Source organism: Haliotis asinina, chromosome 4 (assembly GCF_037392515.1).
Source record: "Haliotis asinina isolate JCU_RB_2024 chromosome 4, JCU_Hal_asi_v2, whole genome shotgun sequence".
In the NCBI taxonomy this organism is placed as follows: Eukaryota; Metazoa; Mollusca; class Gastropoda; order Lepetellida; family Haliotidae; genus Haliotis; species Haliotis asinina.
In genome coordinates this window covers 59,553,446-59,578,332 of record NC_090283.1, presented here as the reverse complement: position 1 = coordinate 59,578,332, position 24,887 = coordinate 59,553,446, and the positions used below count along the sequence as shown (strand labels likewise).

General features: G+C 40.7%; 1 pseudogene; it reads left to right on the top strand.

Moving 5' to 3' along the window:
* The first annotated feature begins 380 nt into the window (after positions 1-380).
* On the top strand, positions 381-24,887 carry LOC137281051 (uncharacterized; annotated as a pseudogene).

Below are 24,887 nucleotides of genomic sequence, written 5' to 3'. Positions count from 1 at the left end.
TGTTCGTACTCCTGCCAATATTTCGTTCAATATCGGGTTTTGGTCAGCCATTTTGTATAAGTCTTCTCGCGGTGCGCTACGTTATTTCTCGTTTTTTCTCGCCATCAGGTGGATACATTCAGTCGAGAGTCGGACTTCTATCCTCTGACCTTCGTGTTAAGTTGCACAAGGTAAATATCAATAAATCTGCTTCAAACTCATATTTTACGACTGAGATTACTTATGTTAAAAATGTTACTCGCAAAAAAATGCTTCGTCTAGATAAATCATAGCTTGTAAAATACACAGTAACTTGTCGTCTGCTTGTTTACGTCTTGTCATCATTTTGTGACATTACATATCACATAACAGTGCCGTCGCAAAATAAAAATCTATCGAAGATGGGAAGGGTAATCTCGCAAAGTGCCTTTCGAAAAAAAGAGCCTAAAGAACAGAAATTAATAGCAGATTTATTGTTTTAGGTCTTGACGAATGGCCCGTCTACTGGATGGCAAGTGCCTCTGACTTTGCTGAATTGTTCAGGAATAATGCAGAGAATATTAGTATGAGTATTGCACTGAAATTACCGCATAGCACCGACTCGTGAAGGTCATGGGGTAGAATAGGCATTCAGCAACCCGCGCTTGCCATAACAGGCGACTATGCTTGTCGTAAGAGGCGACTAACGGGATCTGGTGGTCAGGCTTGCTGACTTGGTTGACACATGTCATCGGTTCTCAATTGCGCAGATCGATGCTTATGTTGTTGATCACTGGATTGTCCAGACTCGATTATTTACAGACCGCCGCCATATAGCTGGAATTGCTGAGTGCGGCATAAAACTAAACTAACTCATTGACCACATAGTACCGTTCCTCTCTCCCACGACACACTGCTCCGTGGCCAACATCTATATATTTGTCGGGACTTCAGCCTCTACAGTAGTGATTCGGAACCTATCCGAAATGCGCCCTGAAAATCTTGTGAGCTCGATCCCTACGTGGTTGACGAGTTTATGCTGCGAGCCTACCTTAGAGATTATCACCTCAATTTTGAGCGACTCACTATACGAAGGTAAAGTTCCCGAGACTTTCAAAGAGACCATCATCAGGCCACTGCTGAAGAAACCTTTGTTAGATTCATCAATGGCCCTACAACTTCCCGCCCTGCATCCAGTCTGCCAGTCCTGTCCAATGTCATGGAGAAAATCATCCTGTCTAGACTTAACACTCACCTTGGTACCAAATCACTATCTGAGGTGTTCCAATCAGTCTACAAGTCGCGACATAGTACTAAGTCAACACTCCTTAGGGTACAAAAAAAATGACATCCTGAGGCACATGGACAAACAGGAGTTGTCCTACTTGTACTCCTAGACCTCTGGACCGCCTTTGACACGGTGGACCAGGGCATCCTGTTGCAGAGGTTGGAACACATTGTCGACATCACTGGCAGTGCCCCAAAGTGGTTTAGGTCATGTCGCACCAACAAAACTGCAAGGGTCTAAGTTGGCGCTGAAGCTCCAAGTCCATCCCGTGTAAAGCATGGTATACCACAGGGTTCAGTGCTAGTTCCGATCCTTTTCTCCCTGTACATTTTTCCCATCGGCAACATCATTAGGAAGTACAACCTTGAGTTCCAAGGCTACACAGATGACAACCAGCTCTGCACAGGCGTCAGACCATCGGATTCCTCCACATCATTTGCAGTTCTACTGCAGTGTATCAGTGACCTTCGCAGCAAGATGACCACCCCCTTTCACCAGGTGAATGACAACAAAACTGAATTCATTATAATTGGCACCGAGGTTCAGCTAAACAAGACATCTAATCACTCACTCGCAGTTGACACCATCGCTCCATCACAACTGGTAAAAGAAATCTTGGTGTGACATTCTCAAGTTCCATGTCGCCAGACGCCCACTCCCCTGCCTAGCCAAAGCGAGGGCTGCCTCACATCTTCGCGTGCAGTGAAGATCATGCGCTATCTAGACACTGAGACAACCAAACTCTGAATCCACTGTGACGTCCAGGCAAGACTACAGTAACTCCCTGATGTCCGGAAAAAAACTCCATCAACAGACTCCAAAGGGTACATTACAGAGCTGCACGACTGGTAAGAAGAGCGAAGCTGCACATCACATCACACCAGTACTGAACTCCCTCCACTGCCTCCCTATCCTTAAACAGATCAAGTACAAAGTCCTATTCATCAACTACTCCACCCCGAAGACATCATCCATCTCTACCAAAAAAAACCGGAACTTTCAGATCACAGAGCAAATGTCAGTTTTCAGTGCCTGACTCTAAGATAGTCATGGGCACCAGAGCTAAGCATATGCTGTCAGCTGTCCAAGATCTATCACTACTATGCTTATAGGGTGTGGTAGTGCGTCAGGCGCCGTAATACCGCCGTATTCTGCATTCAAGGGGATAGAAGGCGTGAAGAAAACATACCAGAATCGACACCCGGAACAGCGACAATCGTTTCTGATTCTGAATGGTCGAATTCCGATACATTCCGTCATTACTTGCACACCATTTCCTGAAGAATTTCGCCACAACGTCAGTTGATCGCCCCTCGCTTATTCTCTATGATGGACATGGATTTCATCTGTCATTATCACTGAAAACTTGGGCTCGTGAACACAACGTTATATTGTTTGTTTTACAGGCGCACACGTCACTTGTTTTACAGCCTATGGACGCTGGCTGTTTTGTACCGTTTTCGAAGATTTGCACATAAGATCTCCCATAAGATCTGTCACATAAATTCATGAGGACCAATTTCATGTATTTCTCTCATGGGTAGAACCTATCATGCAAATACTAGTTTCACCTGAAGGTATGCACACCCGTAAGAGTTATTCGTGGTACGTCAGAAATCTGGTGGCAGTGTCATGAGAAGGAGGAATAACTTGTGATAGAGTATTTATCAAGCCAGTGATGTACATATGATTTTCCTTGTGAAATATTTTGGAATTAATCTTTCTTCGTTACTGTGACCTTTTGATTGACGCAGCCATCTTTTACAATTATGTCTCTGCCAAACTATCATACCGCCTTCTGTAAACTTTAAACAGTGAAACAATCATTCGAACGAAAATTGATGACGTCACTTCCATGCAGCGATGTTTGGATAGCGAAGTTTGCTGACGACAGAAACACGAGATAATCTTATCATGTTTGTTTGTGTTGTCAATAAATAGCCAAGGGAAAGATGGACAATATCAATATTTATCGTCTGAAATACGCGGTGGGATTTCATATCTGACCGGTAACCAGGAAATAAACAGTTTCACGTAAAGCACGGTGAGTTTCCTGGTAGAGAAGGCAAAGACCAATAGCTGTCGATAATAAATAATTATACGGGGTCAAGTCAGTCATTTAAACAAGTCAGGAAAATCCGCAGATTCTCTACGTCACTCAAAAATCTAAGTAATCACACACGTTTGAGTGCTAAGACAGGGTACAGACAAAGAATATTGATTCGGTTGGTTGTTGGTTGTTGGTTTTTTGGATACGATGTGTTAACCAAGTCCGCGAGCCTGATCCCCCGATCAGCGTTCAAGTTGTCATTGCATCGGGCCGACAGTTTCAAATATCTGTGGCCTGCAGTAAATTATATGCGTTTTTATAACTGGAATCTTTCCCTTGCTTTTTCCCTTTATTAACTTTCAGGAATCACCCATGATGAATCACGTTACCATAGCTCACAGTTTCACCTCCTGGTATTTCTGTTTCTTGTCCATAGGGATGTTCACACCAGTCTCTAAGAAAGAAAAAAAGTCTAACTGTAGGATTTGCTAATTGGTTTTGTAGAAACAGTATGGAACTGTGGGACCTGTGTAGTCTATTTTATTTTTTCTTGCTTTGACTCAAACAAAATGGACTTTAAAAGCCAGTAGGATACAGCAGGCCCTGATAACCAATTGGCGAATTAAAGTGTTGCAAACACTGCTCTTAGTGCAAGCCATATTCAGTTCGGCAATTCATTAGACTGGCATGATGGATCTGGAGGGTATAGCTCGACCATCCTAAGACGTGTATGTGCACCACCCTAACATACGTCCTCTCAGTTGTAACACAAAGCTGACATAGTTCAGGAAACGTTCCAAGAGGCATTTATTTAGAAACTATATTTACACAATTTAAAAAAGAAACGCTCGCCTAGCCATACAATTTTCAGATGCGGCAGTGTTGTATCTGTGTTTTATCAGTGCTGCATCGGTGTTGTGTCGTATTGGTGTTGTGATAGTGTTGTACCGGCGTTGTGACGGTGTTGTACGGGAACTGTACTGATGTTGTGAAGGTGCTGTATTGGTGTTGCTCAATGTTGGACGGTACAGATGTTATACTGATGTAAAGGGGATGTTCTGGTGTTGTGTTGGTGTGGTACCGGTGTTGTGATGGTGTGGTACTGGTGTTTTGATCGTATTGTGTTGGTGTTGTGAAGGTGCTGTACAGGTGTTGTACAGGTGTTTTGACGGTCTGGTACTGTTGGTGTGAGAGTGTTGTGCTGATGTACTGTTGTGACGGCGTAGTACTAGTATTGTGATGGTGTTGTACTGTTGTTGTTGTTATGATGGTGTAGTACTTGTGTTGTGATGGTGCTATACTTGTGTTGTACTGGTACTGCGACAGTGTCGTACTGGTGTTGTGATGGCGTTGTACCGCCGTTGTGTCGTCATGGTACTGGTGTTGTGATCTTGTGGTACTGGTGTTGTGATGGTGCTCTACTGGTGTTGTACAGGTGTTTTGAGGGTTTGGTACTGATGATGTGATGGTGTGGTACTGGTGTTTTACCGTTGTGACTGGTGTTGTAACGCCGTTCTACTGTTTTGCACTGGTGTTGTAACGGTGTTCTGTTGTTGTTGTATTGGTGTTGTACTGTTGTGACTGTTGTTGTGACGGTGTGGTACTGAACTTACAGTGGTGCTGTACTGGTGTTGTGATGGCGTTGTACTAGTGCTGTACTGGTGCCGTGACGGTGTGGTACTGGTGTTATAATGGTGCTGTACTGATGTTGTGATGGCGTTGTACTGGTGCTGTACTTCTGTTGTATTGCTGTTGTGATGGTGTTGTACTGGTGCTGTACAAGTACTGTACCGCTGTTGTACTGCTGTTGTGATGGTGTTGTACTGGTGCTGTGATGGTGTGGTACTGGTGTTATGATGGTGCTGTACTGTTGTTGTGATGGTTTTGTACTGGTGTTGTAACGGTGTTGCAGTGGTGTTGTGATGATGCTCTACTGGTATTGTACTGGTGTTGTAACGGTGTGGTAGCGGCGTTGTGATGGTGTTGTACTGGTGTTGTGGCGGTGTGGAACTGGTGTTATCATGGTGTTACCCTGGTGTTGCCAGTCTAGCTGAATAAAATAAATATATTCGATGTCCTCTTAGGGAGGTACTGCCTGTTTGCGATTGCCAATGATAGCTGGTGCGAACATGTGCAAGACTTCTCATTGTATCTCATGGTATTCAATAATTTAACACTCACAACAGAGGGCGCTTAATTGTGACTCATTATTAGGGTGAAACAGACTCTTGTCAATGTCCTTCTCCTTGCCTACGTATGCATTTAGTCTCGTCATAACTAGGAATGGGATTACCAAGGAAAATAAAAGAACATCCTCCTTGTATGCCGTCGTAGTGTGATAAACGTTTTGATGCATTTTGTTTTTAACAAGGGACAGTGCATTCCCAGGACTTCGGTAAGTACAGTTTATCAATGTAAGAACGAAGGATCACTTGCTTAGTTTCAAAGTGTTTACGATTTGTTTGTTCCATGTAATCGGAACCAAGCACTGTGGCCTTCAGAAATTACGTATTGCGTGTTATATGGAACCTGCACCAGCTTGCATGTATTGCCTGTTATCTGGAATCTGCACCGAACACCACACTGCACCAACTTGTTTGTATTGTGTCGTAAATACTAAAGAAGTAGTACATCCATACCATGCACTGTTATGTTACCTTCCAACGCCTAAATGCCCATCAATAATCGACATGTACGGTGGTATAAATCAGTGATAGACTAGGACTTTAACTGCCCTTTCCAGACAGTTAAGTATATATGTTTGTTTTTATTTCATTCATACATTTATAGATGTAGGACTTCCATAGTCACGATGTGGCTGAAATACTGCCGGGTTTCTGCTCTAGATTTTAACTCACTCACATGGATTGTGACTTCCACCTAAATGTCTGTTATTTGGAATTTACACCAGACACTATGACCTCCAGCTGTGTCCGTAATGTCTGTTATCTGGAATCTACACCAGGCACTATGACCTCCAGCAGTGTCTGTAATGTCTGTTATCTGGAATCTACACCAGGCACTATGACCTCCAACTGTGTCCGTAATGTCTGTTATCTGGAATCTACACCAGACACTATGACCTCCAGCTGTGTCCGTAATGTCTGTTATCTGGAATCTACACCAGACACTATGACCTCCAGCTGTGTCCGTAATGTCTGTTATCTGGAATCTACACCAGGCACTATGACCTCCAAATATGTGCGTGATGTATGGTAACTGGACCAGGTACTGTGACCTCCATATATGTACTAATGTCTGTTATCTGGAATCTACAACAGCTACTGTGACCTCCAAATATATACTAATGTCTGCTATCTGGAATGTACACCTGGTACTGTGACCTCCATATATGTACCAATGTCTGTTATCTGTAATCTACACCAGGCACTGTGTCCTCCAAATATGTACTAATGTCTGTTATCTGGAATCAACAACAGGTACTGTGACCTCTTCGATATGTTCGTAGGCAGAACATACTGGATTTGTCTTGAAAACGGAAAGTCTTTGTTTTAGTGATACAGTGATGGGTGGTATGATTTCTCTCTGTATCATTACATTAAACAGACGAGGCGGCCTCACTGGGAAAGAATGTCCACGACATACTGATACGTCCTCTATATAGTCCAAGTGGGTATACTGGCAGTTGAAAGAGAGATGCTTCAGAAACTATAACTTACCTGTGCAGTAATCATTGCATGGTATTATTTACTCAACCAGTTATACCACACTACATGTAGTTATAACCCATGATTATATTTTGTGATCACTATATATAGTCACTATATATATGTATACTTTACAAATATAAAAAAAACCCTGATAATTAAAACAAATACCTGCACCGTGATATCAAGAAGGATACATTTAATGCAAGAGAAAGGATTTCCATCAATCACTTTCGACTATCAGCCATTATTTTAACTCTACGCGCTAACAGATTCCTTACGGAAATCATAGAATTCTGATCTGCTCAACAAGGATGTATATAATTATTTAATGATCTTCTCTAAAATGAATCTTTTTTCTGAACGCCTTTGTGCTTGTGTGTATTCACTTTCGCTGAAAGGGGACATGACGGAAGTGAGTTCTCATTGTCCTTTGTATTAATTCGCAGTGATGAATGTCTTTGTCTCGTCATGTGTTACAGCCGTGAAACACGCGCACACGAAAGGAAATGGCCTGTGCCAAATGTGCACTATACATTATGAATATGCTCATGTTGTACTTATGAGTGAGAGAGTGAGTTTAAATGGGTTGAGTGAGTGAGAGAGTGAGTGAGGATCTACCTTCTCATCAGCAATATTTGAGCCTTTTTGACAATTAGAAATTAACGTTGAATACATTTTGACTTAATAGAACATCACAGTCAATAAGGTTAAAATAGTATGTTGTCATCAAATGATATCATTAACAAGAGCAAGAACGGCTGTATATTGCCAACAACGGAAGGTAGATCACCATACTTAGGACCAGGGGGAGCTTACAGTACTTTTGTTACCTGCATGGACCCAAGACGGATTTTCATCATTCCCTCAGCCGTGGAGGATTGTATTCAAGTTAAGCCAAACATTAAAATAACATAACACCTTCTACGATAGAAACCCGTAGTATGACAAATATACTCAATGTGACACCGTCGCACAATGACCGCTTAAGACTGAACTGACAACGCAAAAAAGCATAACCATTTGTGGATTTATTTCTTTTTAATCTTATTGATACTTACTTTGGTGTCCCACTTGTTTTGCAATCAGAGAGTGGTATTAAAACTGGTGTCACAGACTTGTTGAGTGCTGCCTTAGAATCAGAACACGCGGCTTCAGTAAAGCTTTCAAAAGGTTTTCTAGTAGACATGTGGAAACATTTCCCAATTTGTTGCATCAGTGACATTACGTCCTTTACAATTCTTTTTTTTACCTAAACCACACCTTCCCGAATTATGTTAGGTTACTAATTCACTTGGTATAATAATGTTTATGACAAGTGAATCAAATCGTCACGTGACAAGTGACGGAAATAGCATGAGCTTGTACATATGACGAGGGATGGGTGTGGGTTGGGTATTAAGTGTTGCATGTACTTGTGTCGATGAATGGGTGTGGATTGGGTATTAAGTATTGCATGTACATATAACGATGAATGGGTGTGGGTTGGGTATTAAGTGTTGCATGTACTTGTGTCGATGAATGGGTGTGGATTGGGTATTAAGTATTGCATGTACTTATGACGAGGGATGGGTGTGGATTGGGTATTAAGTATTGCATGTACATATGACGAGGGATGGGTGTGGATTGGGTAGTAAGCATTGCATGTACATATGACGAGGGATGGGTGTGGATTGGGTATTAAGTATGGCATGTACATATGGCGAGGGATGGGTGTGGATTGGGTATTAAGTATTGCATGTACATATAACGAGGGATGGGTGTGGGTTGGTATTAAGTATTGCATGTACCTGTGTCGATGGATGGGTGTGGGTTGAGTGTTAAGTATTGCATGTACTTGTGTCCGATGATGTCTGTCATTATGACATATATGTGTTTACAATACAAAAATAAAGTCACGGAAAGAGTTTAGTGTCTCATTACATAATGCTTACAGTCTCGGTACACGTCATCACCATGATCAAATGTCCAGCTGTTTTCAATGTGAACTGTTCCAGATGAGATGATACTATGTGATTACTGTGGCGATGATATCTCACCAACGACTAGTGGTCGTGAACACTCAGATAAGATATTCCATCAAGATTGTTTCAAGTACGTATTGCACTTCAAACATTTTCCCTGAGCACTGGTTTTCTTTTTAGATATTATACCATAACAGTTTTTAATAAGAAAATCGCATTACACCAAAAGGAAATCATTCCATATCTGGCGACAAGGGATATTACATTGCCGTGATTAAATTAAACCATAGGATTTCGCCAACTATTTGTGCTGTCTAGAGCCTCTTTACAAAGACTGGTTCCTTGTGGTCTTACCATATGACTATTTCTACGAGTTTGTTCATTACGCCTGTATGATTCTGTTTCTGTCTAAGTAGTCATTCTTTTAAAATTACTTTACATATCAAGAATTCTCCCAAAAAAACCAACAAATATTCTCTCATATTATTTTGTATTTCAGTCACCATATTCCCAGAGGAGAACGTGCTCTTGCTCTCTTCAGAAAGGATTCGTCGCAATCTAATGTATTTCTGACGGCAATACACATCAGCTATTTGAACGGACTGAAAGGTGAAAACTCCGAACAAAGGAAACAGAAAAGGGTTAAGAGAGACAGCAAAGTAAAAGAGTTATTGAAAGAAGTGACAGCACTCCGCAATTCAACCTCTGGTCAGATCTTGATACATCTTGTAGGTCGTGACCATCAGGATACTTTCTCAGGTGCTTTTGACGAATTCGTTGATGAAAAGCTTTTTGGTTTAATCCACGATGGAAGTCTTTTCACTGATGTTTACACGAAACAGCCCATGTGTGCATATGGCAAAGTCCTGCAGCAACAGAAACTCGAGAAAGAAGAGGAGCTTCGCGCGCTGAGACAAAGCCATAAGGAAGACATTGATCAGCGAGAGACCTTGATAGAACAAACCAAGCTAGAGCTGGAAGCCATAGAACGGGAGTTACAACAGGATGAGGTGGCACAGTTTCTGAGCTTTACTGATATTATAGTTCTTTCTGTAGAAGGGGGAGACTATCTTACTACAACCGACTTTAAGACCAAGATAGCCTTGGACGATCGAATCATCAACCCCTCGGATCACACTGTACTTACTTGCCTGAGTAAGAAGAAGCAGTTTCATGAAGTGTTCCATCGTCCAGAAGTGAATTGGGATATACAAAATCTACAAGAGAGCAGGTCAATTCAGTTCAAAGGATACTACCCCAAACCAAACAGCAGTGATCGAGATATTTTAGATTTCATGTTCAATGAGCACAAGCTTCTGGAATACGCAAGCGCGTTTACAAAAAACGACAGAGGTGGATCGTATTTCGTTGGAGTTGCAGAGAGTGACGTGTACTTTGCAAGCAACTTTTACAGGTCAAAGATTTATGAAAAGCAGAGAGTCGAAGTGATAAGTTGTGAACAACTTGCAGCTGACATTAAGAAAACACTTGAAGAAACAGTTTTGGTTTGTGACTATAGGGGGAATAGAAGACCTGATCTGGATTTAGTGAAGGTTGAATTTCTTCACTCACTCACGCGCAGTGGAGCAAACGGTGCACCAAACGCACCAAGTGGATATTTTGTAATCCATGTACACATCAAACCAGTGAGTGGAATAGTGTTCTATGACAGTCAAGGACCATTGGCCTATAGAATAGTCAACAACGCTGTCACAACATACACTGTGAAGGAGTGGTTCCGGGCAATGAATGTGTCATCCAACACTTTAGCCCCATAACTGTATTGCAGAGGAATAAGATCATATTCATCACCGTTCCACCAGAAGTAAGTATACTCATACATATTTGCAGCATCACTTCCACATCTCTCCTCTGTCATGGAATATGTTTTTTGTAGAATTGAAACAACAATATTGGCTATACAATACGAATTACAATGTAGAAAATACAACATATGCTATACAGTATACAGCGTAAATAATGACAATGACATATCATCATTTTCTTTTACTGTATTTGATATGTGAGTGCCAACCTATGTGATGGCGGTAGCCAGCCGTGGCTGTGTAGTTTAGATCGCTGACTTTTCTTGTTGGCGATTTGCTGCCTGACTCTCTCTGCGAGTACAGTTACCTTTACTGAATTCCAGATTTAACATATTTTACACTTTGAAATACTTTCCAAATAGTTTTGTTTTTTCACATGAGCGCTAACAGCTCAAGTGAGTTAAGACTGACGGTCACAATGTTTTGGTCATATCGTGACTGAAACAAGTTTCACTTACTAGGCGCCTAGTGGTTAAAGCGTTGGCTCGTCAAGCCAAAGACCCGGGTTCGATTCCCCACATGGGTATAATGTGTGAAGCCCATTTTCTGGTGTCCCCCCGCCGTGATATTGCTGGAATATTGCTAAAAAGCGGCGTAAAACTAAACTCACTCACACATACTAGGCTAACGTTGAAAGATCACTCTTCTGTCATACAATAAGATCATACATGCATGACGTATTTAGTCTACAAAACGATCGTCTTGTTTCAGATTTGCAAGTCCACTAGATAAACAATGGCGAAACTTGAGGTATATGTTTTAATCATTAGCTTTTCAATATCTTCTGAAGTCGAATAATTTCAGTGGAAATGTAGGTGCAGCTGATGCATGTACAGACACAGGTTAGACTGACATGTAAACTGGCATACAAAAGAAAGTATACACAATTTGTTTGGTGAATTATTTCCAAAACGCAGTGTATGCGAAAGGTTACCATAGTTACGAATAGGTTCCATCGTAAATGCAGTCAGGGAACTGTAAGTTGTTTCAGTACAAGACGTTACCGTTGTACTCGCGACACTATGCAGAAGGATGGGACAGTTGCTAGTAGGTCCACTGTAAATACAGTCAAACACAGTCGAACGTTGCTGTGTCAAGTTTGAGCTGCTTCGAATAAAGGGCTAGGTGCCCTTATTCATAGGGGATGGTGAAATAGCCTTGTGGTTAAAACGCTCGCTCGTTCACGCCGATGGCATGGGTTATATTCCTGATGTGGGTTCATTGTGTGAGGTCCATTTTTGGTGTCCCCTGCCGTGACATTGCTGGAATACTGTTAAAGGCGGCTTAACTCTTAGCTCACTCACCCACTCATACTTCCTATCGCTTGTGACGAACCTCGGATATTTTGAGATCGGTATTTTGAACTTCGACACAGCGGGATTTAGCTGTATCGTAAAACTAGACATATGATACACATGATAATCAGGCATAATGATATCACTGATTCCTACACTCCATGTACATTCAGACTGATTTGTCAATTGTGTAACTGTAAGCAATCAACCATATTCACTCCACTGTTGCATTTACATATTTACATGTGTCAGTGTTGATTACATAACTGCAACATATTTCACCATATTGATTCAAACACACCATATTTATGTGTTTAGTGTTGATTCGTATGAATGACACATATTCCGCCATATTTCAGGGAAAAGTAAACCCAGAGGCGGAAAAGGAATTCCATTTGAAAACTAAAGATTTTCTTCGTCCTTCATTGAAGCAAGTAGGAAACAGCATCGCTGAAATCAAACGCTACTTTCATGAGCAAGGTAAACAATCCCTTTTATGCATATGATCAACTTCTGATTGTACATATTCTGTCTCGAATATACTCTAAGGATGCCTGTTATCACTTTCACCGATCTTACACCAGATTTCCAAATAAATATCTGAAACGAAAGCTATAATTACAAGATGGATGCTTAACGTCTTCCTGGGCTCCCAGGAGTGTAACAAAAAGGTTACATGTTGTACATGTTGACTGTATCATAATCACTTTTAATTAACAATTCGTTCACAGGAAGACGGCGCTCTGAATATCTCTGAATGCCTTTAAACATACTTCTGATTGGATGGCCATGGACTTTGTGGTATATTTTCATTTGACCAAAACACACAACGTATCGAATGCCCTCCAATTCAATGATGTTTTCATCAGAACCTATCGTTATATATTACACATACGCCTCATTTTGCAGGTGTCATAAGAATCGTTCCATCACGACTGCACGAAGATCTGCAAGAAATCAGTGATGATTTGATGTCACGAATTAGAGCGGATGGATCTCTGTTCAAAGAAAACATAGTGAAAGGTGCAAGTTCTGAGATATGTGAAAACACGACTGGGCTTGTGCTGATGACAACTTCGTTTGGAGCTACATGCAACCTGCCGACATTGCCACAAACATTACAACATCTATGTGATATTTTCTTGGCAATACCCCAGCAACCACCCATGTTGCTCACGGTCATTGATGCTTTTCCTGAGACAAAGGATGTAAAGGATTACAATGCACATTTGGCCAGAGAATTGACAACTAAATTGCGGTTGTTTACCAGTGAGAGTGTTAACCTTGTACGTGGGATTATCAGTAGAAACGATCTAAAAGATGGAAGACTGTTCCATACCAGATTGCGACTGCATGCATCGTTGTCTTCAATATTCCCGCCAAAGTCATCATTCTCCATGAATCTAATGAAGTATGATCAAGTCATGACAGCCTTTTGGGCGGTTGTTGCTGAAACAAACTCCGTTGTTACAGAAAAAGGTGATGTTAATCACACGGATATACGGTTTCTCACTAAAGAACAGTATGTTGCCTGGGTGGAGAACATGAACTCTAAAGATGTTCAGGTGAGATGTGAACCCGGAAGTGGTGCCACGACTCTGATGTTGGAGGTGGCCAGGAGACTGAACAGGCTGGGTGAAACTCTCCTGGTGTGTAGGTCAAGGGAGGAGACAGGGAGACTCAGGTACATTACTCACTACGTTTGTAAACACGTTGATAGGAATAACTGAAAGTAAGGAATACATGTATGACAACTGCAATTATTCGGAGCTTAAACATCGTGTGTTGCCTGTGAATACATGTGGTTTTTTTCTTATCTGGAGGATGAATCCGTTTCTTGGATGTCTTATTGGCTGATTTATTTTGTGATCTATGTACCCATAAAAATGTCACACTACGATCCATTCTGAGATAAAACGGAATGCGTTTGAATACCTTTGCTGTTTTCCATCTGGAAAATGAACCTACAGGTATGTGTTGATATATTTCCAGGCCTGTGTACCCGTCCATCCTATCACTAGGCGAAGTTTGGAACCGTGATCTGTCCAAGTTTGAGAATCTAGTCCAAGACACTCATGCAGTACTACATGGAACAAATGGCCGTCACTGGCAGTTTCTGAGAGGCGAGTGTCAATCTAGAAAAACACTCAACCACATTGTATTCTCTCATTCAAAGCCTAGTGGTTAAAGTGTCACGATGAAGACCGATACCCCACATGGGTGCTCATTTTTGGTGTTCCCAGTCATGATATTGCTGTATTGGTGGAGTATTGCTACAAGAGTAGTAAAACCATCTTTACTTACTCAAACCTCAAATGTAAGACATTAGCTCGAGTGTAGATGGTGTAATGATTTCTTAGTTTGATTTTCTAAGAGGTTTACAGCTCCTCAGATGTCCACGTTTATCATTTATTTCCAGAGACAAGCACGGCAGACCTGAGGAAAAGCGTCACGGCTGCTGAAAGGGTAAATTCAACTCTTGCTCACGATGAACCTTGACCGTGAACATTCGGGTTACATTTAGTCTTAAGCAAACCGTGTGTGTCGTAAAAAGGCGACTTACTGGAACGTGTGCACGGTCTCGCTGACGTGGTTGACACATGTCAGCGCATCCCAGTTGCGTAGATCGATACTCGTGATGTTGATCACTGGATTGTCTGGTCCAAACCCGCTTATTTGCAGACGACAGGCATTCAGATTACCTTCAGAAACGAGAAAAGGCAAAGGGCATATATCTAGGTTAAAACGCAAGAAAACTAGAAAGTAAACCCCAGAAATCCGCACAGGCAGTAAAATCGCCTCACAATTGTGGTTAGAGTCGGCATTAAACCCGTTTCATATGTTTCAGGTTGTAAGTGCAATGGACAAGCAACTGGAGGCCATGAAATGTGGTATGTCCTTCTTTGATGCTTCAGTCAATGCGATCGAGTCGTATGACAACCATCTTTTATCATGAATACATGACTGTTTTCGACCTCGATATCTAATTTCCTGATTTTATCATTATTTGTTCACAGAAAACTGGAAACAGAGGATGAACTACTTGCAGTCGGAAATGGATGTACTCAAGTTATTTCGTCAACTAGCTGGGTCTCATGCTGTAAGTTTTGTTCTGATGCTGCAAGTTGTGCTCTGATGCTGCAAGTTGTGCTCTGATGCTGCAAGCTGTGTTATGATGCTGGAATTGTGGTCTTATGCTGCAAGTTGTGCTCTGATGCTGCAAGTTGTGCTCTGATGCTGCAAGTTGTGCTCTGATGCTGCAAGCTGTGTTATGATGCTGGAATTGTGGTCTTATGCTGCAAGTTGTGCTCTGATGCTGCAAGTTGTGCTCTGATGCTGCAAGTTGTGCTCTGATGCTGCAAGTTGTGGTCTTATGCTGCAAGCTGTGTTATGATGCTGGAATTGTGGTCTTATGCTGCAAGTTGTGCTCTGATGCTGCAAGTTGTGCTCTGATGCTGCAAGTTGTGGTCTTATGCTGCAAGTTGTAGTCTTATGCTCTAAGGTGTGGTGTCAGACTCTAAGTTGTGTTCTGATGCTGTACGTTGTGGTGTCAGGCTCTAGGTTGTGTTCTGATGCTGTAAGTTGTGGTGTCAGGCTCTAGGTTGTGTTCTGATGCTGTAAGTTGTGTTCTGATGCTGTAAGTTGTGTTCTGATGCTGTAAGTTGTGTTCTGATGCTGTAAGTTGTGTTGTCATGCTGTAAGTTGAGAAGAGAGTAAGGGAAGGTTGCAAAATCTAACTCATTCTTGTCCTTGAGGGCTTTATCGGTCTCTACAACCAATTAAGTGCTCAAGAGATGGTATCAATCCTACTAGGGAAGTAACCAGAAGTATTGTAAGTCCCCACAGTTGCTGGTGTGGTGGACTCATCTTAGTTGTCTGCGATCTCTACTGTGTTCGTCAATGGATAGATTCATTTTTAATGTTTTCAAGCCACTTTTTATAAGATACGTGATAATCTAGTAGTTACACTGCCTTTCCATCACAGCTATAACGCATAGTAGCCATGCATATATTCATTCTTATAAATGACTTTGTGTGTTTACGATATGGTTCAAATATTGCTGATGTGACATAAACTGAGCTCTTTTATTCAGATTTAAGTTTCTTTTGGAGCGGGTTTTGACACCATTATACATAAATATTGCGTAACTGATTTAACTAGACATTAACTGGTGGTTACCTGGACATAGAGTATACATTAACGACGCATTAACGAATCCTTCCCTTTGCAGCTCAACGCTATCAGTCACAAAACGGACATTCTCGGAAAATGTTTAAAAGATGACATTTCACTTTGTAAGTATGACGTAAATAAATATACTAACGTCATGTTGATGCACGATGGATAATTGGGTTAGAACCAAGAAGATGCCATTCTAGAAGATGCCATTAACGGGATCGGGTGGTCAGGCTCGCTGTCTTTGTTGACATATGTCATCGTATCCCCATTACGTAGATTGATGCTCATGCTGTTGATCACTTTATTGTCTGGTGCAAAACTGGATTTACTACAGACTGCCAACATGTAGCTGGGATATTTCTGACAGTGGCGCTTAACAACAAACATACAAAGCACAGTAGATTCACTTACATGTTTTCACTCACTCAAAGTAACCATCAACTAATATATTGATAGATATGTAAAGACAACAATACTGTTCTTTTCTTGTAAAACCGATAGTGTTTCTTAGAATTGACTTTCAGCAGCCGAAAATGTCAAAATCAGTATACTCCTTGGTTATAATACATTTTTCAGCATCCCATGAATCTGGTGTGGCGGAGCCTCACATGAGGAACTTTATGGAAAGAATAGAAGACCGAAAGGACCCCTTTCCCATTCTAGGAATGGTACGAAATAAAATTAAAGATACACACTGTACATACCAATGATCAATATTCACTTTTATTTGACATGTTTTGAAAATAGTAATTGGAAGCACTCATCAAATACCTTTATCCAGTTCATTATTTTTTGTAGTTTATCATGGAAAGGAAGGCTGAGCTGATGTATCTGAGAGTTAAAATGACCTTCTTGGAGAAAGGTATGTAACTACTGGTGTTGCTAACTTCGTCACTATGAACTCTTTTCAATGGCAATTAATGCCTAGAATGTACGGTGATTTGTGAAATTATGAGTGTTTCATATACTGTGAAGAAAGATGAAAACTCTGTTGTATAATGTTTGAACTCAAACATGATAATGTATATCGCCATGCATTCTTTCCGTTTTAGCTACCAAGGGTTCTGAGGACAAAAATCACAAGAACAAGCTGTACACACTGCAGGTACGTTAAGATTAAAGAGAGAATCTTATGTCGACTTCCCTATTATGAGGAATTTATTCCTATTATTCCTCATAATACAGAAGTGGACATCCATAAAACTCTTTTCCTTATTTGTATGACGTCTAAATGCCGTTCACCATAGAGTTGAGTGTGGCGAAAACTAAATGGACGATTATTGTCGTGCGATTATGAAAAGGGCACTGTCTCTAATATCAACGTGATGTTCTTAAAAGCAGTTAGTAATCACACCACTACTATTCAATATTCTATTATAGGAGGGACAAAACAACTCCGAACAGTTGTGTCTGAACCCCGGGAAAGGTTTGTATTCATCATGACGTTGTTTATTTGAGTTTCTTAACTAAATGTGATTTCAGTTGGTTGTTAGTTAATGCATTTCTGCAAAAATATGTCTAGATTAAGCCAGCTGTAAAAAATGTTGTCAAATGTAACCGAACATGTAAGGGATTACACTCAATAATCTCAGTGAATCTCAGTAAAATACAATAATTTGATCTCCTCATTCTGAGAGTGAGTCTCATTCTGAGGGTAAGCCTCATTCTGAGAGTGAGGGTTCGAATTCCGTATGAGAATGAAGCCAAAGGTTCTAGAATGTGTAAGTTATACAGTGTGTCAGTGATAGTATGAGAATGAAGCCAAAGGTTCTAGAATTTGTAAGTTATACAGTGTGTCAGTGATAGTATGAGAATGAAACCAAAGGTTCTAGAATTTGTAAGTTACACAGTGTGTGAGTGATAGTATGAGAATGAAGCCAAAGGTTCTAGAATTTGTAAGTTACACAGTGTGTGAGTGATAGTATGAGAATGAAGCCAAAGGCTCTGGAATTTGTAAGTTATACAGTGTGTGAGTGATAGTATGAGAATGAAACCAAAGGTTCTAGAATTTGAAAGTTACACAGTGTGTGAGTGATAGTATGAGAATGAAACCAAAGGTTCCGGAATTTGTAAGTTATACAGTGTGTGAGTGATAGTATGAGAATGAAGCCAAAGGCTCTGGAATTTGTAAGTTATACAGTGTGTGAGTGATAGTATGAGAATGAAGCCAAAGGTTCTAGAATTTGTAAGTCATACAGTGTGTGAGTGATAGTATGAGAATGAAACCAAAGGTTCTAGAATTTGTAAGTTACACAGTGTGTCAGTGATAGTATGAGAATGAAGCCAAAGGCTCTGGAATTTGTAAGTTATACAGTGTGTGAGTGATAGTATGAGAATGAAACCAAAGGTTCTAGAATTTGAAAGTTACACAGTGTGTGAGTGATAGTATGAGAATGAAACCAAAGGTTCCGGAATTTGTAAGTTATACAGTGTGTGAGTGATAGTATGAGAATGAAGCCAAAGGTTCTAGAATTTGTATGTCATACAGTGTGTGAGTGATAGTATGAGAATGAAACCAAAGGTTCCGGAATTTGTAAGTTACACATTGTGTGAGTGATAGTATGAGAATGAAGCCAAAGGTTCTAGAATTTGTAGGTTGCACAGTGTGTCAGTGATAGTCATGGAAAGCACTCTAATGTCAGTGTTCATCCTCCAGCTGTGAGGAGAGAGAAACAAAAACAGAGGCCTAAGAGGAAATATTCCCGGAAGCAGAGACACGGACGCAGCTCCAAAGAAGACGATGAAGACTGTGCAGCTAGAGTAAGGTTAAATTTGGCATCATTCGCCACGATTCCTTTTGTGCAAGAGAATCAGTCGAATCTTGATCTCCCAGGGTGATACTATGTGAAAATATGTGTGCAAGCGATAAAAATATATTTGTAGCCGCCATTAATGGTTAGGTAAGGTGAAATGGGGTTTGACGTCTTACTGAAGAATGCGTGCATGTGGCATGTGTGTGTATGTACAGTGGTTTGTTCTACCAAGACTAAGCTAGTTTTATAGTACTAGCTCACTGAAATAACATTCCGCAGTTAAGCATGAATACCCCACTCATTACACTCACTACGACCCGACTAGTCCCTGTTTTGTACATTAATGCCGACTGGGTACAACCCATCCACTTGTTTTCTTTTCAGAACATATCCAGACAGCATCCTTCCGCAATCCCTGAAACTCTGGCTCAGTTTTCCCACCCAAGATATGAAACAACACAGCGGCGTAAGTATAACAATGCGTGCATGTGTGTGTATGTACAATGGCTTCTTCTACCAAGACCAACGAGGAATTGGGAGTCTTCGCAGTGATCATGTTCACTGCATGTCCTATGCACTAATATTCTCCTAACTTCCCTGGCGAGCCCAGTATTAAGTATGTAATTAATGATTATACAATGGCTCGTTGAAATGTTGCGAGGATTTAACCATTCAACTTTCATCAAAAGGAAATGTGGCCATTATGTGTGTATCCTGATAGATTTGTACGCTTCCCTTTCAGCAATTGAAGGGACTGAGACACTGCGAAAAAGATTGGAAACTCTTGAGAAGGTACCAGTCCACACATATATGATGTTGTACTGCATGTATTGCAAGACACGTACAGATTCAGTGTTCAACAGAACTTCTGTTAATAGACTACAATAAAAATACCCTTCACGTCTTTGTTATGTTTTGTTATAAGTGATTTGTTCTGTTACAGGCAAGAGATGAAAAAACACTGCAGCTGATTCCTCTTCTCACTGGTGAGTAAACTGCCTGATATTCAGTTGATCGAAGAATTCATACAACGTGCTCCGAAGGGTCCTACAGCTTACGTCAATTATACGTCCACAGGTGCATTTCTTTACACTGACATGTACCGTAACCAACTATAGAAAACATAAAAGTGTCCAGGTTTAAGTGAAGATGATACTGGTTATAAAATGGGCGTATTTCCGTTCGTTCGACACTAGTCCTCGGCCAAGTACGAAGACAGGGCCTAATGGTAATCACGATGTGTTTGCATTCCAGCATTCAGGAAGGTACAGTGGCCGACACGTTCTATGTTTGGGATAGCATTTTCTCGCTAAAGTGCATAACGTTTGGGGTTTGAGCTCCACTCGGGATTCTAGCTCACGTTCTCAGAGTAAGGCATCTAACTGCCAGCACCCTAAGTCAGCGATCTAACCCACTCAGTCACCACGGCCTCCTTAAAAAATGATAGTCTGGCAACTGGTAGTTTAGATCGCGCACTCTGACAAATGACCTCTCTTTGAGTACCTGTTTCGTACTTTGTATTTTCAAAGAAAAATTGTTCACTGGTAGTTATTGTTTCCCAGTTGAGTGGCAAAACACGTTGAACTACTTGAGGAGACATACCACCACACTCTCCTGGTTTGGTGAGGATATGAGAGGATTCGAGTTTGTAAGTATTGACATTTCCATTGCTAATGCACATCGCAAATCTGTATGATGACAATGAGATAGGTTCAATTAGAGAATTAATATCAGTGTAAACCATTATGACGAGCAGGGCAGTCATGTTAAATGAAAGTAGTAGGTGCAATAACAAGCAAAGAAATATTTGATAACTTGTGAACATCCACTGATGTTATATATTGTTGCTAAAGTCAAATTCAGAGATGAAAGCAAATTACTAGAAGTAACTCCATGTATCAGATAAATATACTCATATATGAGTTCTCGTTTCCTTCAGGATCAACGAGAGCGATACGACTCTTCTGTGCTCGAAACACATTCTCGCCAGGAAGGTCTCTTTGAAGGTAATACTAGAGGGTAATAATACTGTGATCGAACATCAGTGCAATCTCGCAGTCTTATCTCGCAACGTGCTCAGTTTTTACACACACGTCTCTCTGTTTTTCCAATAACGTAGCGTGACAAAGGAGATTCGGAGATTCTTGTATCGTATTCCCAAAACGGAATGATGCACTACGGTTGCTCTTGTGTAGTCTTCTGCAAACGTAGACATTAATCACGTGTTTTCTGCTTTAATCTTGTAGATAAATATTGTGTAATGGTCGTCACCGTTCTACGTTTTTCTTGTCTTTTGTGCTTCAACCTTAATATATTGTCTTGTTCTTCAACCTTTATGTAGTGTCTTGTTCTTTAACCTTGATATAATGTCTTGTTCTTCAACCTTAATATAATAGCTTTCTCTTCAACCCTGATATATTTTCTTGTTCTTCAACCTCCATGTATTTTCTTGTTGCTCTTCACCCTTAATACATTATCTTGTTCTTCAACCTTCATATTGTGTTGTTTTACAACCTTGATATTGTCTTGTTCTTCCAACTTAATATATTGTCTTGTTGTTCAACCTTGATGTATTGTTTTGTTCTTTATTTTTATACTTTAATCTTTTCGTTTGTTCTTCAACCTTATTACGTCAATAGCCTTGTTCCTAAACAGTACACATGAAAGTGACATGACTTAGCCACAAAATATGATAACGATTAAAACGCCCGTTGAAGAGTAACAAAAAAGTTTTGAAAAACAAATGGTTGGTTCTAGGTTCTGAGATTTCTAGTAGAAGATATGCCTTGTACGAAAACATAGGACAGATTGGTATAGCATGTTGCTCCATTTCAGATCGGGGAGGTGACCAAACTGACACAATGAGAAACAAAGGTGTTGATGCAGGCACAGAAGAGGTAGGGTTTATAATATTTTGGCATTTTTTTTCCGACATACACTGAGGCAACATTGATCATGCGATGTCGAAGACCTGGTTCGTGGTGTGTCATAACACCTGAAGGTGGGGGGCGTCGATTACATATATCACCAGCAATGGTGAATGACAGATGAACTTCAAAGAGTTGGAACTAGTGGAACGGGAAAACGTTCACTCATTAATTATTTGTGTCCTTACCTTGCCTTGTATGTCTGATCACCTCGCTATCATCACTGTACATTGTCTTATAGACATAACATGTTAGCTTAGGGCCTCCTTTGAGGGCATATTATATGTGTCATTCCAGTGTCTAGTACTTAACTTTCAGGTGGCTTCCTTTGCCATGGACTTGGACAGAACAAGAGCACCTTCCATTTGTGAGTGTAGTAAAATGAATCCAAAATCTATGAAAACATTCTTGTCAAGGTTTGTATGAATTGTATCTTGTCAACCCAGTTGTTCATTAAATACGATATGGATGAACACCGATCAGCAGATGGTTGTAGCCATGTATTCATCACGGAGCCCAAAACAAACATAATTCTGATATTCTTACCTACATCTTCATCACAATGTCCAGGAAATTGTATGAATTCCCATCTTGGCATTTAATGCAAATGTTGTCTCTTGTCTGGTTGTCATGTGAAGTCACTGTTTATGGTATTGCTACCTAATATAATTACTATCATCGTAATGATAATCATTGTTTCCTTCTTGCTGACCGTCCATCCTATTCTGCCATTTTCTCCTCCAGCACATCCTATCAGGAAAACACGCTCCAAGCAAGAAAGTCCTGTTTATCAACTGAGGAATTTTCAGTTGGGAAGGCTAAGTGTTGTGCGCATTTATGAAAAACTCGGACAGGTAAGTTCAAATAAAACATTTACAGCAAAGAGTCTACTCCAAACTATATGTTCACGAAGAAAACGTCACTCACTGCACTGACCCTGTATACAGAGATCGCTTTACTGACAGCTCCGTGTATAAGAGGAAACTTTTCCCCACGGTTCCATGTATACGAGGAAAACTATTCGCACCTTGGACATGTGCAGCATTATATACATGACGATTGCCTGTATACGAGGAAAACTATTCGCACCTTGGACATGTGCAGCATTATATACACGACGATTTCCTGTATACGAGGAAAACTATTCGCACCTTGGACATGTGCAGCATTATATACACGACGATTGCCTGTATACGAGGAAAACTATTCGCACCTTGGACATGTGCAGCATTATATACACGACGATTGCCTCTATGCGAGGAAAACTATTCACACCTTGTACATGTACAGCACTATGTACACGACGGTTCCATGTACACAGAAAAGGAACATTTTGATCACGAGTCAACATATATACGCAAGTCCACTACAAACACTCAAAAGCATTTTAATACACATATTTTCACATTTATTTACAATATGTTATTTACAATTTACAACGTGTTGTAACAATACTACTAACAACTCCACGTTAACAAGGATATAAATCTACTTAAGTATCACGGAACATTATGCATTTGTTACAGGTGACTGATATTATGATATCACCTCACTAATCATGTATTTGTATTTATCAGATAGCAGCCGCGGATAATGATAGCATAGCTGATCTGCAAGACAAAAGTAGACACATGGAGAAAGGTTTGTTTATAATTTAATATAAATCATCACTATCAGCTGGCATGTGGCTACTGAGGTATATGATGAGCGAAGGAACCCATAATTACCCGTGTAATATTCAAGATGTAGTATGACGGTTAAGATTACACTGTGCTAGCAATGATGATTCAGTCATAACACAACATGTAAAACGTAAAATGAATATGAACGTGCTGCTTCATTCCCCGGAAATAAGACGGACAAGTGAATGCACAATGAATCCAGCAAAAACATGAAGCTATTCACGAATTTGAAATATTGTCACACTAAGAACTACATTTTATGTACTTGGATGAGTCTTGATAGCAACCATAGTATCATTAACGTCATTTCAGCTTTTGGTTGTCCTCTTCATGTTGTGAGAGAGCTGGATTCATCCCGATGTCATCCTGTTTCATGTAAGTGTATCAAATAACACTATTTCAATCATGTAGAAAAAAAGATAAAGTACTGAACTATATCCACATGGTATCAAGAAATTACCTATGGTCTGAAACTATTTGAAATAGCATTAACTTCTCCGGTACCTAATTGTATTGTTTATGTTGATAATTTACCACTGAGAAAGAAAATATAAGGAATTTGATGCATACATTCAGTGCAAGAAATATTACCAGAAGACGTATTTCGTTTCAGGCCCTCCATTTTTACTTAACGCCAAACGAGCCAACCAGAGAAGGTGTCACGTGACTGCATATGGAACGTTAGTGAACTCACCACCAGCGAAAAAAGCCAAGGATGATACTGGATTGGAGGAGTATAGTGGCACCTGCAGTCATCTTCCTATTCTGCTCCCTGAACATGTGACAGGTGACTCTGATAGCCTCCCAGTTCAATACTGGGAGACACATACAGATGTAGGGGTGGTCGTTCCGCAGGGATGGCCACCCGTCCTAGAGATGGGACTCTCAGAGGCAGGTCTGGTTGACAACAGGACCTGGATTTGTAATCAGCCTCGCTCCTGGTGCGTGACTGTATGGAAGTGTCAGAAGCACGGCGGAAAGATCTGTACCCGTGCGTATCAGGAAGGGGATTGGGCAGAATGTGTGACTGACACCATGTCAGACATTCCTGGAACAAAGGCAACCCTCTGCTATGGCGTCGTTTTGGATGTAAAGAGAGGGAGGGTCGCCTTTATTGATCTGAATAGGGAGGTTGTTTTGGCCAGGTATGATGTTCGGTTCAAGGAGACCATTTTCCCAATGTTTGGTGTTTGGCGGAGATCAGAAGATTTCTCAGTGGAGATGAAGCTCATCAGTGGGGTGGCCATTACGATGACTGACACCAAGAGAACTCTTATTTGCCAAAGTCTCAAATAG